Source organism: Plectropomus leopardus, chromosome 6 (genome assembly GCF_026936395.1).
Source record: "Plectropomus leopardus strain MGB_pleo_1.0 chromosome 6, ASM2693639v1, whole genome shotgun sequence".
Classification (NCBI taxonomy): Eukaryota; Metazoa; Chordata; class Actinopteri; order Perciformes; family Serranidae; genus Plectropomus; species Plectropomus leopardus.
Window position 1 is genome coordinate 13,181,760 of NC_142181.1, and position 15,638 is coordinate 13,197,397.

Below are 15,638 nucleotides of genomic sequence, written 5' to 3' on the forward strand. Positions count from 1 at the left end.
ACTCATTTTTTTTATGCTTGCCAATAGGGGCGTCTGATAAGAAAACGTGTCATTCCAGAGGGCTTGTTGCATGACTTACATATACAGGTTTAAATGTGTCAGCAGCAGTAAAGAACTACCGTTTTTTTCACAAGAGCTCTGTTCATTCATCAGATTTAGTAAATCACCAGTCTTAATCATGTTGAGGTTTTTTGCTGCATCCCACTCTTTCCTCAGGTTCAATATCCTTATTTTCATCTCAGCCAAGATCGTTGACAGTTAGTCACTTCCTCCCTTTGCTGCTACCTCAGAATTACATGAGCGCGATACAGAAGAGGAGCCTTATTTATAGACCAAAGCTACGAGAACAGATCAATGTAGTAATAAGTCATGTTCAGGCTGGACACGATATTGTGTTTGTTCGTGTAACTCATATAATTTTGTTGTGATGTTTGGTTTCCATGTGGGAAAAGTTGTGGTGTGATTGTGTGGGCACGGTGGTGGTGTGTGTGTGTGTGTGTGTGGGTGTGTTCCAAAATTATGCTCTATACTGTGTTGAATTTTATGTCGTGACCTCATATGAAAATCTTAAATTGATTACCACAAACAGCAAACTATCATTGACTGAGTAAAGTGTAATAAATAAATAGCTAGACTAAAGGGAAGGCAGCAAACTAAGTTTATTTCTCCTGCTCTCTCTCTCTCTCTCTCTTTCTCTCTCGCTGTCTTAATTTAATTAAGTTCATCATAGCAATTTTCTTCCACACATTGTTATCACTTCCACCTGTGTTAAAGCCAATGTTATGTAATAGCCATATGCTGATACACTTACCTCTCACACCACAGCATTGCTGCATTAAAAACATCACGAATAAACACCTGAGAAGGCTAAAAGGCTAATTAGCTTTGGGACTTTCACATGCACATGCACACACACGCACACCTAGCACACACAAACACTTGCACACATTCAGACCAACTTAGGGTAAGAAATAGATTACCAATAGGCAATAATTGTTGATCCTCTATTAATCCTCTTGGGAACATTGAACTGACATTTCATCCCTGTTCTGGACGTCATTACATACGACTCTTTTTTAAAATTTTCCTTTTTGCAGTTCAAGTTCTTTCCTTTCTCATTTGCTTGCTTGTCTTACCCTCTCGATCTATTCCACCTACTGTCCTCTGCTCAATAATCACTTCTGAGTGCCAGTGACATTTTACTGGCTCATTCCCAGTACATGAAAGTAAGACGTAGAAAAGGAAGAAGAAAGACACAGGGACAAAAAAAACTATTGTGTGGGCATCAAAACACAGCATGTGACCTTTTACAGTGACAGCTGACTCTTGTTAGATCTGTGCCCGGTGAGAGGATTGAGACAGTGTTTGATCTTTTAAACACTCAGACGTCGCAGACAGTGGCGTAATTACAAGACAGCTGAAGCACAGGCAGGGGCCATTGATCAGGAGCAAGAAGAAAAAAAAATCCCACACTCACATTAATACACATGCTATGAAAGTCCAATAAATCATGCAGTTTTGAAAATAGCTAACAAAAATCTTCACCTGGCTGTTGTTTTTTGTATCATTTCATTACCATATACTGTGAATAACCCGGTCACCTCAAGATATTTAAGACATAATCATGTCCCAAATTGTAGAATATTGTACTACTGTAATATCTAACCCTATATTATATTAATATAGTTTGCATCACTCATAGCAGTAACACATTCCTGCATTTTACAGTGTCCTGGTCCTTCATATTTAGTAACAACAATCCCGGTGTATAGATGCCAATGTTACATGCCCAGAACATACTCCCAAACACATACAGCACATAGATAACAGGGACACATATTGGAGCAGAGTCACATGAATTATGGAGTGCTGATTTACAGCCCAATTTTCTGACACATCTCTGTGTCACCAGTTTAACACCCTGTGAGGAAATTCAGAACACCGGGAACGGCATCACCGCTGGCTGTTAATTCTCTGTCAAGTGGACTGGGAAAGATTCTTCTGAGAGCAGTTCTTGGATTCTTGCATTTCTATTCATTCATTCCACTTATCGGCTCCTGTTATGAAGTAATTACAGCACGCATTTGGCAAAAGGCAGGGAAACACCTCCGACAGGTTGCCACTCTATCACAGGCTAAAAGAAAGACATTCACACCTCAGTAATTTTTTATTCAAATAACTGGTAATCAAAAAGAGTGCGCCCCATGACAATGGCAATTTAACTTCGCATTTGTTTTCGGTGAACATCAACTGCAATGTAACTGAACTATCTGTGAACTATGAACTACTACTTTCAATAGACTTAAGACATGTTTATTGCATATTATTACTGTTTTTGCAATTGAAATAGCTTGTATCATATTATATCTCATCTTATGTTCATAGGCGCTGAGGGAAAAAAATAAAAGAATACATGCACATGTCATAAGAGCCAGCTTAAAGGGAAACAATGTGGGTATGTATGTATATGTAGATGGCCTGTGGTAGCCTTTCCTCCATCTAACCAGTGCCTAGACATCCCCTTTATATCTGCAAAATTGTTCTTTAATGAGACATTAGAATCAAAGGGACACCATGAGATAAAAGGAAAGAAATAGAAGGTAGTAAAATTGTAGTAAAACAACAGGATAAAAGAAATCTCTACAAAACCACCAAAGCTGAGTTTCAGTTGGTTTTTTATTTTTATTTATTTATTTTTAAGATATTGATTTTTTTTTTTTTTTTTTTTGCTCGAGCTCCTCAGGAGAGGTGTTTGAAAGCATCAAGTCGCTGAAGGCGAAAGCCAGGTCTCTGTTGGAAGAATCTGGAACATCAGGAAGGTCACAGTCAGGGGATCGAAGGCTGCACAACAGCTCATATGGGTAAAATGTCTGCAGCATAGCTTGAGGCCAGACCGTACTGATTTTTGGTATCAGTACAGTAAGATTAACAAGAGAATCTTGATATCAGTTTTGAACCTTACAGGTAACAAATTCAAGAATAGCAGATTTTGAGTAAACTGTTGCCAGTCAGTTTATGGCCAGTCCTGTCTCCTCGAAATAACATTTATATACAACTTATTTTAAACAGCAAATACTCCTTAAGGGGAAAGGAAATGCAAAGTTTTTTATTAACATAATAAGGAAATGTTGCTAAATAATATAACTGGCAAGTTGCAAAAATGTTGATACTGACTTCGTCAGCAAATTGTTGACTGACTGTGGGTAAATACTACACATGGAAAAGACTGACATTCTTTACTTCTCCTGACAGGGTCCTGAATGCTATTGAGTCCCACTGTCACATATCTTAGTTCCTTATCTGGACTTGGCTTGGTATTCATTTTCAGTCCTCTTGTTCTTTTCTTGTGTTATTCCTGGTGGTTATGTATGATCTACTGATGTCAGAGTGTTTTTGGTTGTGTGCATGTGTAAAAGCAGACGACAGAAAGTTATTAGACACTTTCAGCCGGAGCATTTCTTGTTGATTGATTGACGCATCAACTTGCAAGTCAGGGTTTCACTCTTATTCACATGTTTGTTGTGGCCTGCCATGATCAAAGCATCCATGCTACTTTACATACTGAGTGCTGTTGGAATAGCTGCCATTAGGTTATACATTGCACCAAACTCTTGGAGTGCAGAGCTTACTGCTTGCAGAAACAGAGTGGCGGAAATTTTGGCGCAGTGAAAGTGAAATTTAATTGTTAATTGTGCTCGGTCTAAAAGTTTGCGTTCTCTCACCTCTGCAGCAGCTCCTCCTCCCATGCATCTATCTGATCTGCGTAGCTCTGACCAGATCAACAGATCAGTGATCACCCTGTGACTCAGACTTCACAAACTCCTCCTGAGCTCATGAAGAGTTCTGCCTGCGCCGTGTTTATGGACCCACAAAAACATCCAAATTAACAGTGGTGACACAGAATGGTTAGAATATTTAAAAAAAATTGAAATTAAATAAAAACCTCAATAAACTGGACGTTTGCACCCTCCTAACCCTAACCCAACCCTGAACCTTGACAGATTTTGTTTTTAATTAAAATGTAATTGAAGTCTTTTTTTTAGCCAAACCTCAACGAAAGTGCTTTTGTTGCAACATAAGATAGGAGTTTTAACACAAACCCAAAGGTTCTGTTCTTTGTAGGCCCCCCATCCTCCCCAACCACCTCCTTGCAACACCTACCTTAAAGAAATATTGTCTCTGAACATAATTTAGGCAGCAATATGTTGCCACAACAACATAACTACAAAATCACTTTAAAAAAGATGACAAAGACGCAATATCTAATGGACACGGTTGTTACAGCAGATCAAGGATTTCATGCTGTATGTGACACAAGCTGAGGTTTCTGGTGGAAAAAAGAGACCTTTAGTTCCCCATGTAATGATACATAAACTGCTTTCACCAGATTGCTAAAATTGTAAGAAATGAAAAAGAGATTCAGATGTGTAATGACACTGAAGTCATCATGTGTCATCCACTTACAGCATAATGTGTTCAAGTACGAAGGTTATGTTTTACATTTCAAGCAATTTATGAAATTTCTCAGTTTTAATTTAGAAATCATTGCATATTGGGCCTGTTTCCTGTCCCATCCTTGAATATACAGATGTAATCAGTCAGTCAATTATTAAGTTTCTGAAAATGTTTCAGGGCTCCAATTTTGGCAAGATAATTCTTGTGGTTATTTAGAGGGGTGGGTTTTTTTTGGGCGGGGGGGCGGTCTTTGAGGAAGAATAAGAATGCTCGGCAGCTTAATACTCTTCAGGAATACAAGTGGCAAATACATATTCATTGAAAGGATATTTAATTTATAATTTAACTATCCCCATAGGGGAAAAAAGAAAAACACTCACACAATATCAAGCTCATTTTTAAAACAATATAAAATGTTATTCATTGGGTGGCTCATGTTGCCTAAAAGTGAACAGACTGTAGGACACTGATATCGGCAGTAAAAACATGTCGGCAGGCATTAGACTGCCCTCGTTAAGCACAAAACTCATTATGGCACGCCTCGCTCCCCTGCTGAAAGAAAGAGTGAGCATTTCCTTCCATTTGGAGGAAAAAAATAAAACAGTAGTTAGCCTTTTCTATCTGTATCTCCCAGAAAGGTTTGGTTGTCTGGGACCCATGTGTGGAGTGAGATAAAGCCAAGGAGGGTTAGTAATACAGCGCGGCTATTTAAGAGGCTGTAATGATATTCATTAATTTAGATTCATTTCAACTTCCATCTGGAGAGAGGGAGAGAGAGAGGGAGAAATGAGAGAATTCATTGGATATAAGATTTAGAAGACCGGGATATGGAGGTTTTAGTTGGGGGTCAAAAAGTTAAGCTGGAGTCACAGAACTCAGACAAGAAAAGTAAATACTGAAAGGAGAGTCAATCAACTGCACAGTATTTTGTCTGCAATAGAGTTTTTGGAAGTTTGACTGCTTTCTGTGGGGAAGTACAATTTTTTATGCTGTGCAACTGAAAGACTACGTCAGACGCATTGGCAAAGTGCATGAATTGTATGGAAAGAGAATATGAGCACTTCACATTCAATCAAAAATGTATGGATTTCACTTTTTTATCTCTTTGACTTTCAGACAGACACACATTTCTATGTGTGTCCAGTACTCAAATCCACCCAAATCCCACAGCCAGACAATTCATCCAAAACTGATATGGTTGTGAATTGCATGGAGAGCGTAAAGGCTGTGAATGTGTGTGTGTGTGTGTGTGTGTGTGTGTGTGTGTCTATCAAATTGTGCTGATATCTGGTGTCCTAGGAGAGGTGTGTTGGTTCACAGCACAATGCAGAAAAATCGATATGTTAAAGTAATCGATGGGCTTTGCTGTCCACCAGACCGAGGCAACAGCTCACAAAACATAAACATGCAATTGCACACAGACACTTATTACCATTTAAATTATTGCCATTTCAGAACAGCCTGCATCTAACTGAGGGAAGCATCCGACTCTTTAGCTGCTAAACGCTCCACTATGATCACCAGCTAGTTGCTAACTCACCTGTTAACTGTTTGGTGGAAAGGTAGCATACAGAAGGATGTAATTTTGCTTTTTGCAAAAGAACTGGACATGGAACTGTTCTGTACCTGGAAATGATGCTGATGGGAGCATAACATTACTAAACAGTGAAGTTGTAGGCAGGCAAACAAAACAATGATCTAAAAGATGCTACAACACTCTAAAGAGTCCTTTGGGAATTAGTCCTAAACCCAGAATTGAGCTAGCATTTTAGCACTCCCTGTTCCCTTGTGTAAAAATCAATGGCTTTTTTTAAATTGGAGTTTTATTTTGATGCTTAAAATAAGGTCTTAATACAAGCTGAAGAGCGTTTTACTCTATAAACTTTTATTTGCTATATAGCTTTTTTCTTTTTTCTTTTCCAAAATCAAATCTTCTTTTTGTCGAGAGAACCAGGGCGATGGTAACTTCTGCGTTGACCTACAAATAACCCTCATCCCTGCTCTACTTATACAGCTAAAGGGAGACTTAAAAGTCATTTGTTAATTCTCTGTTGGTTCATCATGATTAATATCCCCTTCTACATAATAAAAATATGAATTCTACCTTTAAATGTAAGGATATTCCACACGCTTATTCTCTCTCTTGTAGATGTGTCCTGATTTTGAGAGTGCTTGTTAGTATTTGTTACTGTGACTCTGCAGCTGCCTAATCTCCATCAGAAATTGCATTGTCAGGCTGGTATCAGTATCAGTATTCACTCGCTGTTACAGACAGCATATGGTCCTCATCACCCTGGAGAGCAGTTGGCAGATCGTCTTCTAAGGCTGGACAAATTAAGTAGAATTATCGCTCAGGAAAAGTTTTAGCAAGGTAGTCCTCGCCGAAGCCACTTTAATAGCACAACCTGAAGGTGGATTTCTTTCTTTTTTTCTTTTTTTTTTCTAATCTTGGGTTGTGTGCCAGTGAGGTTTGACAGTCTATGTATCTGGTACAATGTGACTCATAATAATGACAGAATGTTCTAGAGGTTGTGGTATGGTGGTGCCTGAGTTTGACAGTTTCTAGCTCTCCTGTTTCTTCATGACAAACTTGTTGCTTGAGGTCCACAATTTTCTGTTTATTAGATCATCCGGAGTTCAGCTCAGTGATCCAGATCTGTTTATTGCTCAATGCCCATTTATCCCATTCCAGTAACCAACGATCCCAGCTGCGCACTGCATGATCGAAACGTCTGACATACTCTGAAAAAAGAGAGCTGCAGGAGGGCCAGAGAGAAAAGTCACTGCCACAGATTCTTGTGGCTCTAACCTTGGCTTTTTCCACTGCTCCATAAAAAGACTACCTTTGCATGGTTACAGTAGTCTGCAACGATGACTGTGGGCCAATGGCAACTACTATGAATGAGTTTCAGTTACTGCCCTTCAGCAAAGAGCAAACTACAAACCATTCGGCATCTGCTGTTGTTTCTTGTGGTCACCCCATGGTGCTGTTCTAAGGCGTTTTGTTTTCATTAGATTTATTTCCGCGGATGACACCATTAGTTGTTTAGACAGTTAATGTACTCATTGCTATGCAGATGATATTCAACTCAATGTATTATTTATCCTTCAAACTCATGGTTTTCCCAATTCCAGCAAGGATAGGGAGGCCCGTCACTTCCTGTCGCTCTACACAGATGTTTTTAGGAGCTTATTCATGCCCATGACAGCACGCTGTCAAAAGTGATGGAACGCATTGCGTCTCTTTCATCTTCACTTAAGTCAGATCTCAGTAATGTAGGTGATATTTTTTGACAAGGCCTTGACATTTCGCCAGCATGTCAAGGGTTGATGTATGACTTTTAGAGTTCATCCCTGCTACGTCAATGACTTGATACCGCACCATGTCATGATTAGGTAATTTATATTCTCTGACCAAGTTAAAACTTTAATCAGACTTAACCATCATCTTTAAAAAGCAGCTATATTTAATAACCTCTTGAAAGATGGTGTGTAGATCATTTTTGCCTACTTGCCTCATTTCATTGGGGCGTTCTCATTTTGTTTGCAACCATGTTGACCACAATACGCCTTCATATTGTAGAATAAGTGTTTATTCAAATAGATGCTCAATATCTCTAAAAACATTTCATCCAAACAGCGTAACAGGGAAGTCATACAATGCTTTTAACCTGATGGATGGACGGGGTCTGGTAGCTAGCTGTTTTGGAACCGGTATCCCCCTAAACCTTTCTCCATCATAGTGTTAAAAAGATTCATGATCGACATTTCTACTCCCTGACAAGTGTGTGTGTGTAAGTATGCCCTTGAGGCATACTTACTAAAGCACTAGGCAGCACTTATCTGGTCCATCGTGGCCAACTGAGAAAAAAGTTTAAAAGATAAATTTTTAATACTTTGACCATCATACATAACCTCTGGGTTTGGTTTAATGTTTCAGTTGCAGTATAGGCTTTGTCTTGCGAATTCTCAAGGTAGTCCTTCATTTTTGCCACAGAGCACAGGTCTTGTTCTTGATAAAAAGGTGACATTTAACCAAATACACAAATTATTATTTCAAAAGTAAACTTTAAATTATATACAGAAATATATTGCATTAAACTCTGCTTGCACTCTTTGGCAATAAGTTTTGATGATTATGCGTCATATGTTTTGAGTGTTCATTTAAAGACCACAAAATAGGGACTTTCCCTAATAGAGGCTGGGAGGCTGTTCCAGAAAAAAAAGACAGGGCACGGTAAAATTAGGCACTACTGTATTCCCTCAGGATGTTGGTAACAAGGAGGCTTGCCTGCTGAGATCTTAAACCATGTGAAGGAATGCAGCGGGTCACAAGGGTCATTATTTATGGTGAAGCAAGACCAAGTATTTAATACAGAGAAGGAACCATCTTAAATTAGTCCTAGCATGCATGGGAAAACTCAGGCTAAAGTAATGTGGTCAAATTCACGAGTCCTCGTTAGAATCCACCCCGCAGTGAACATGTTTTGAACATGATGGACCATTTTCAACAGGGGAGCATTTCTGTCAAAACGAAGGACACTGCAAAATCCAGTGGGAGATGAAAAAAGGTTAATAAAAAATGAGAAAGCTGGGAAAGGGCTTAACTAGGAGAGAAGAGTTACACTTTCAAGTGAAATCCTTCAAGTGAAGTCTTCATTATGATCATGCATTATAAGAATTGAAAGTGTAAAAAATAGAAAAAAAAAATAGTAAAATTCGACTGTAACTTTACTGCCAAAAGATGTGGTTAAAAACACGTCCTTGAAAGATTTACTGTGCACTTACTTCAAGATGAGGTAAAGTGTCTTTTTTTCATATTTGAATGTGTTCTTTTTGTGATTATTTTTGTGTGAAGTAAATCCAGGATAATTGTATGTCAATAAAAGAAACTTTTGAAAGCTCTCTTTTTAAGATAAAAATGTGATAAAAAGATGAAAATTAAATCTAGAAAGCAACAGTAGACCTGTTTTAGAGAGCGAGCAGTGGCACTTTCACTCAACACAGCCAGTGTTGATTCAGCAGCAGGGGACAGAGCATGTTCACTGATTGCTTGGCTCCCATTTCACACATAATATCCAACGTTATCACTTAATTAATGGTGCAGTTTTTACATACTGTAGTGTTGTGTTTATTGTGTGCTTTGTTTACAGGCAAGCATCTTCCATGTAAATATCCTGTTTGCCTCTCTGGGCATTTGTTCTTACAAATGCAATAATTAGAGCATTAAGAGACCCTTGGAATGACTTGATACGTTATAAAAAAAGAGAAAAACATGATTGATCACAGCAGAAAATGAATATCAGTGTCCATAATGTTGAGGTATATTGTTCTGTGAAAATAATTTTTATATCATTAAGTCCAACAAGAAAAAGGTCTGATTTTTCAGGTTGCGTTAAGCCACTTAAGAAATGATTTTATTTATTTTTTTACAATCCATGCTAATAGTAGGCCCCTATGAATGGCAATGCAGATACACTTAAATTACTCAGCTACAATCAGTTGGAATATCATGAAATTTTGTATCAACCTTTATGATCCCTTTTGAATGAAACATCATGGTTTGGCGATCCCTGACTTTTCCTCCAACATCACGATGTGATTGACTCATTTAGTTTTGAGTGACATATCTCAACAGCTGTTTTTCACCAAAATTACTCTTTATTTTATACTTTTACTTATTGAGGCACTACCCAATGGTAAACTTTGATACATTGATTGCATGAATTTAAAACTGCATGTACACATTTTCAGGACTTATTGAAGAGAAGTATCCTTCTGTTTCAACTTTCATATACAAGAAGTATTCATTTAAATATGACTGTGAGGCTAAAGCGTGAATTTACTATAGACAGTATTACTGGAAAAAAAATAAACTGTTTCTCATGTTATATGCAGTGTTCCTGGAAAAAACCTGCTTCAGCTGTGGGGCAGGGGACAGGAATAGATAGCTGGTATTCAAACACTCCACAGCAGGGAGCTTCTTCATCCAACCTTTACAGTGGAATGCCATTTCTTGTAGGCATGGGATTTAGTTTAGGGGGTGGTGGGGTAGTGAAATGAAAAGCAAAACTAATGGGAAGGAGAGAACACGACAGAAACAGGGAGAGGTGATGGTGAAAAGAGGGAGAGTATGAGTGCTGTGTTAAAGCAACAAGGATAAAACAAGACAGACAGATTTAAGGCACAAATGCTGCAGCATAGGGAACACTGATAGAGACACTGATTCACTGAGGATCCCTGGGAAATCCGAGCAGAGAGAAAAAGTGAGAGGTTAGAGGACATAGATGAAATGTGAAGGATGAAATGAAAGCAGGCAATGTGGAACGAGAGTAAAACAGAGAGAGAGGAGTCGGATCTCTGGGAAGTGATAAGGAGGCAGTAAGCAGGGCAGCCAGGCATGGCTCAGAGGCCAGGAATTGGTAGTAAACATTTAGTGAGGCAGAGATGGGAGTCCGAGGGACTTTTGAACAGTAGATTGTCTCCTCTCTCTCCTTTTGAGCTGTGCGCTGAGCTGCCCTCCGCATTTTTAGGGAGTCATCTGCCAAATTGGATCGATAAGTAATTAACACTTTGGCTTTTTTGCTGGCAAGTTCTCTTCCCTCCCTTCTCTGTTGCTCAATCTCTCTGCGCTGCCCTGCAGACAGCAACACAGACAAACACACTTGCTCACACAATCTCAAATACACATAAAAAAAAAAAACAGACTGAAAGAAGTAGGGAGGGTTCGCCCTGCTCACATTTACACACACTTTACTCCTTGGACCTCTACAGTACTCATGGGGGTTGTGAGCGCAGGCAGCGTGGGTATCGATCCCCTCTGTCTTGGAAAAGGCTCTCTGTTCCGTCCCAATACCCACTGATTCAGTCTCTCTCTCTTTCTCCGTCCTTCAGCCTCTCCTGACTCTCCGTGACACAATCACATACAGTTCCTCCCACCCCTGCAGTCTCACCTCTGTCCCTTTTCTGTTGTTCCCACTTGTCTTCTGGCAAGAGTGACATTTGCCACCTGTTGATGTCAGCGGGGCTCTCTCAGGACAAAGTCGCAGCTGGTTACACTTGTATCAGTAACTAACACGGACAATAAAGTGAAGTGGGATACCTGTAATGTAGAGTGAATCGATAGATGGGAGAGAAGGGGTAGGAGGAAGAGAGAGAGAGTAAATAAAAGGGGGGAAAAGCAAAGCAAAGAAAAAAAAGAGAGAAAGGGAAGAACAAGAGACAAAGACAGAAAAGCCAAAAAGACATGGGAGGGTGAGATAACAACAGCCCAGAGCCAAGTAGAGGATTGATGTGTGAGGATTCAGTGCAGAGCCCCATCATCAGTCCTATTGGCTAATCAGATGTATGGCTGAATTATTGATAAGTGAACCTCATCAATTATTGCAGTGCTGCTGCTTTTGGGCTACCGACCATAGAGAAGGGGGGAATCAGAGCTTGTGGTTTAGCAATAAAAAAAAAAAACAAAAAAAAAAACCCACATGCATGCTTCTAAAATGTACAGAAGAATAAAGAAATGTAGAAATAAAAGCGCCCCAAGTAATTTCATTCATGAATGAGCTTGTGCATGCTGGAACATCGAGACGCAGATGGACATGTTCAAAATGTGCACTTACGATTCATGTTGTATTCGCAGCAAACCTAGTTGCTTCTTTCCTGATGATGCAAATATGACGCCATTGTTCCGCAGTCCATTTTTGTCTCACTCATTGTCTCCTTGACAGAAAGTCCAATTGTGCATCACTTTTCTCCTTTTTTGCTGAAGGTCTACATGGAGGGTTTCATTTTTTGAAACCTGCTGAGTGCAAACCATTTTTCTATCCTCAAAAGAATGAGTCATGTTTTACACAAGTACCATAGGGCGACTTAGTGTCAACCCTCTGTCACAGTAGCAGTCTCTGTGGGAGGGTGGGAATCTATTGTGTTTGTAAATGGGGAATTTTTCATTTTGGAATAAAATTCTAAGGCTTTTAGAAACCACTAAAATAATTAAGCAGACCATTCTTAACGTCACAGGTTTGCGGAAAACTGTGAGTTGTTGACCTTTTTGTGAACCCAGAGAATGTCATCCTCTAAATAATGAGCAAGGAGAGAGCAGGCGCATTTAATACTTGCATGTTCACATTAATTTTGAAAACATATGTATGCTGAATCTATATGAATATTGTAAATAGTCAAGTCAAAAGTTCAAGGACTGTAAGGACAGTAATTCTGCTAAGTAGAAAATGATTAATGGATTTGTCCCACCTTGAATATCCAATAAAAAACTGAAGGTCATTTTTATAAAGGGCAAGAGGTTTAAGGTTATTTTTCATGTTTGTGTGGCGAGTTTGTGTCCCCTGTGTGTGTGTGTGTGTGTGTGTGTGTGTGTGTGTGTGTGTGTGTGTGTGTGTGTGTGTGTGTGTGTGTGTGTGTGTGTGTGTGTGTGTGTTCCACACCTTACCATGTGCCCTTTTTGCCTAAACCTACCCATCTGTGCCTTTGGTACCTAATCCCAACCAGCATGACAGTCTGCACTGTTGTGTGAATAGGGACTGTGCTGCTTCATCCCACCACACGTGCATTTATTGACATCACGGTAACGGATTGCATCATCCCACCATGACGTCATCCCACCACGTGCATTTCTGTAGCAGCATCCCGGCACATCAAAGCTTGACGTGGGAAGGATACCTAAAATGTCATGGGTTGATGTGGAAGGTCGCCTGACCAAACGTCACTATGTGAGGAGTTCGGAGTGAGAATGTGCTGATGTAAAGCTCCTCTCACAACCACAGCAGTTTGGTCTTGTACCTAATGCACCAAGCTAGAAAGTTTTGGCCTACTAATGCCTTTACCTACACAACCAATGAGATTGTTTGTAAATTCAGTGTTATCGATTTTACAGGTAGAGACACTAGTATGCCAAAACTATCTACTCCAATAAGATTTTCTGTAAGTTCCTGCTCATTTGGAAACATGACCTCCATGTATCCTTGGCTTTTTTCAGTGAAACACAATTTGGAAGTCAGCTTTGAGCTCTTTTACATGTGTGAGATTTATGAATGTACAATATAGGATTTTAAATGTATTACACCTGTCAGATTATTCAAGATGGACGACAGTTACCAAGATGTATAATGGCAGAATTGTGGCAATCCAGGTTCATGACCCCTCCTCTTCTGGGACTGTCCAGCTGTGAAAATACCCTGGTTAGAAGTTACATCCTTTAATTCAGAGTTTTTCAATATTAATTCCCAGACAATAATATTTGAGTCACTGTCAACCACCTGTGGAGATATCTGCTAAAAGACCATTTCTTTTAAACTAGAGTGAGCATGAACCAGCCCGCTTTGATTCTTGGCTGGAGGAAAACCTTGACTTGCAAAACATGAAATAGCAGCCTGTCTGATACAGGACTTTAATGACCTGGAAGACCCTTGAATAGTAGCTTGCTTCCAACTGAGATGGCTTTTATGTAAGGATGTTTGAGATTCAAGCAGATGACAGCTGCTGGTCTTTGTCAAAAAGGAACAATCTGAACAGAAGCATGTAACAACTATTATTATATCTGAAACACGTGTGTGTATTCTATTCTCTATACACGGATAACTACATCACAATATCTTAGCGTTATCTTTACGAAAATGTCAACAAAAGTTGAACAAACACATAAAATTTCATGGAATTACACAATGGGTTTGTAAGAGGATACAGTGGAAGAGTAGTAGAGAAGGAGATAAGGGGAATATATGGTCCAAATCTAAAATATGTGAAGTAGGCATGAAGTTGGAGGCGGATGACATGACCATACCTCTTCCACCTCTTTTTTCATCGCTCCTCTCATCTTTTTCTCTCACACTCAGCAGTTTCCTGTGTTTTTCAACTCCAGTAAAATGAATCAAAACTCACCCAAGATATTTTACCTGCTACATACTTCTGAGCCCTCCTGCATGGGTCAAATGCACACATAGGCACACACACACACACACACACACACACACACACACACACACACACACACACACACACGCATAGACTGCACATACAAAATTGCTGAGTCACCTTGATAGACACACAGCACATTAAAGCACACAAGCACATACAGTGTGTGCATGCGCACACACGCGCACACACACACACACACACACACACACACACACACACACACACACCCTGTTTACACAATGGAAAAATGACTATGAACATTATTTATCTTGACCATGACTGTCCTATGTGTATTATCCTGTCATCACTTGAAACTACCACTTACAGTTGTGTGTGTGTGTGTGTGTGTGTGTGCGTGTGTGTCTGTGCGTGTGTGTCTGTGTGTTTCTGTGGACCTACGTTTATGTGTCATAGTGCTGTAGGTATATATACGTGTGTATTTGTTTGCCTGTGTCCCTAAATACACACCTGTGTGCTGGTGTATGCCTTGTGCTTTTGTGTGTGTGTGTGTGTGTGTGTGTGTGTGTGTGTGTGTGTGTGTGTGTGTGTGTGTGTGTGTGTGTGTGTGTGTGTGTGTGTGTTGGCAGCCAGGTGCATTACGCTGTCAGAGTGCAGAGCCTGGCTCATATCTTACCTTTAAAAGCCAGATAGGAAAACCACTCCGCTTTTGATTTGAGGCGAGAAAAGTGGTTTAGCACACCTCTCTCATATATCTCACCTTCTCCCTCTCCTCCCCACACCCACTTTTTACTTTTATTTGTCAATTTCCTCTCATCCAGGCTGGGCTGTAAGCAAGGATGGAGTATAAGGTTTCTGTGGCTCAAATGTCAATTCAACTTACGACAAAAACTAAAGGAACTGAGGAGAACACAGCTTTTATTGTGGTTTTCCTGGTGCCACATTTCATTTTCACATCATGTGTCACTAATTAAAGGTTCACTGAGAAGGATTCGGTGGAATGGAATATAATATGATAAGTGTGTTTTTTAGTGTAAGTTTACCTGAAAATAAGAGTTGTTGTGTTTTCATTTCCTAAGAATAAGTTGCTTATATCTACATAGGGAGTGGGTCCTCGTCTATGGAGGTCATGATGTTGCACCACCATGTTTTCTGCAGTTACCCATAGCGCACAAACTGCACACTGGCTCTAGATAGGGCCATTCAAATTTTCGCATCCTCCACCATAGTTAGACGCAGCAAGAACCTAACCAAAAACAGACACAGATTATTTTATTTTATTTTAATTTTTTACATAA

General features: G+C 39.6%; 1 protein-coding gene across 1 annotated transcript in view; it reads left to right on the forward strand.

Annotated features, from left to right (window-relative positions):
- The window catches only part of scn2b (sodium channel, voltage-gated, type II, beta), a 286,557-nt gene that overhangs the window by 92,412 nt on the left and 178,507 nt on the right, over positions 1-15,638 (forward strand). The gene's annotated exons all lie outside the window — the stretch shown is intronic.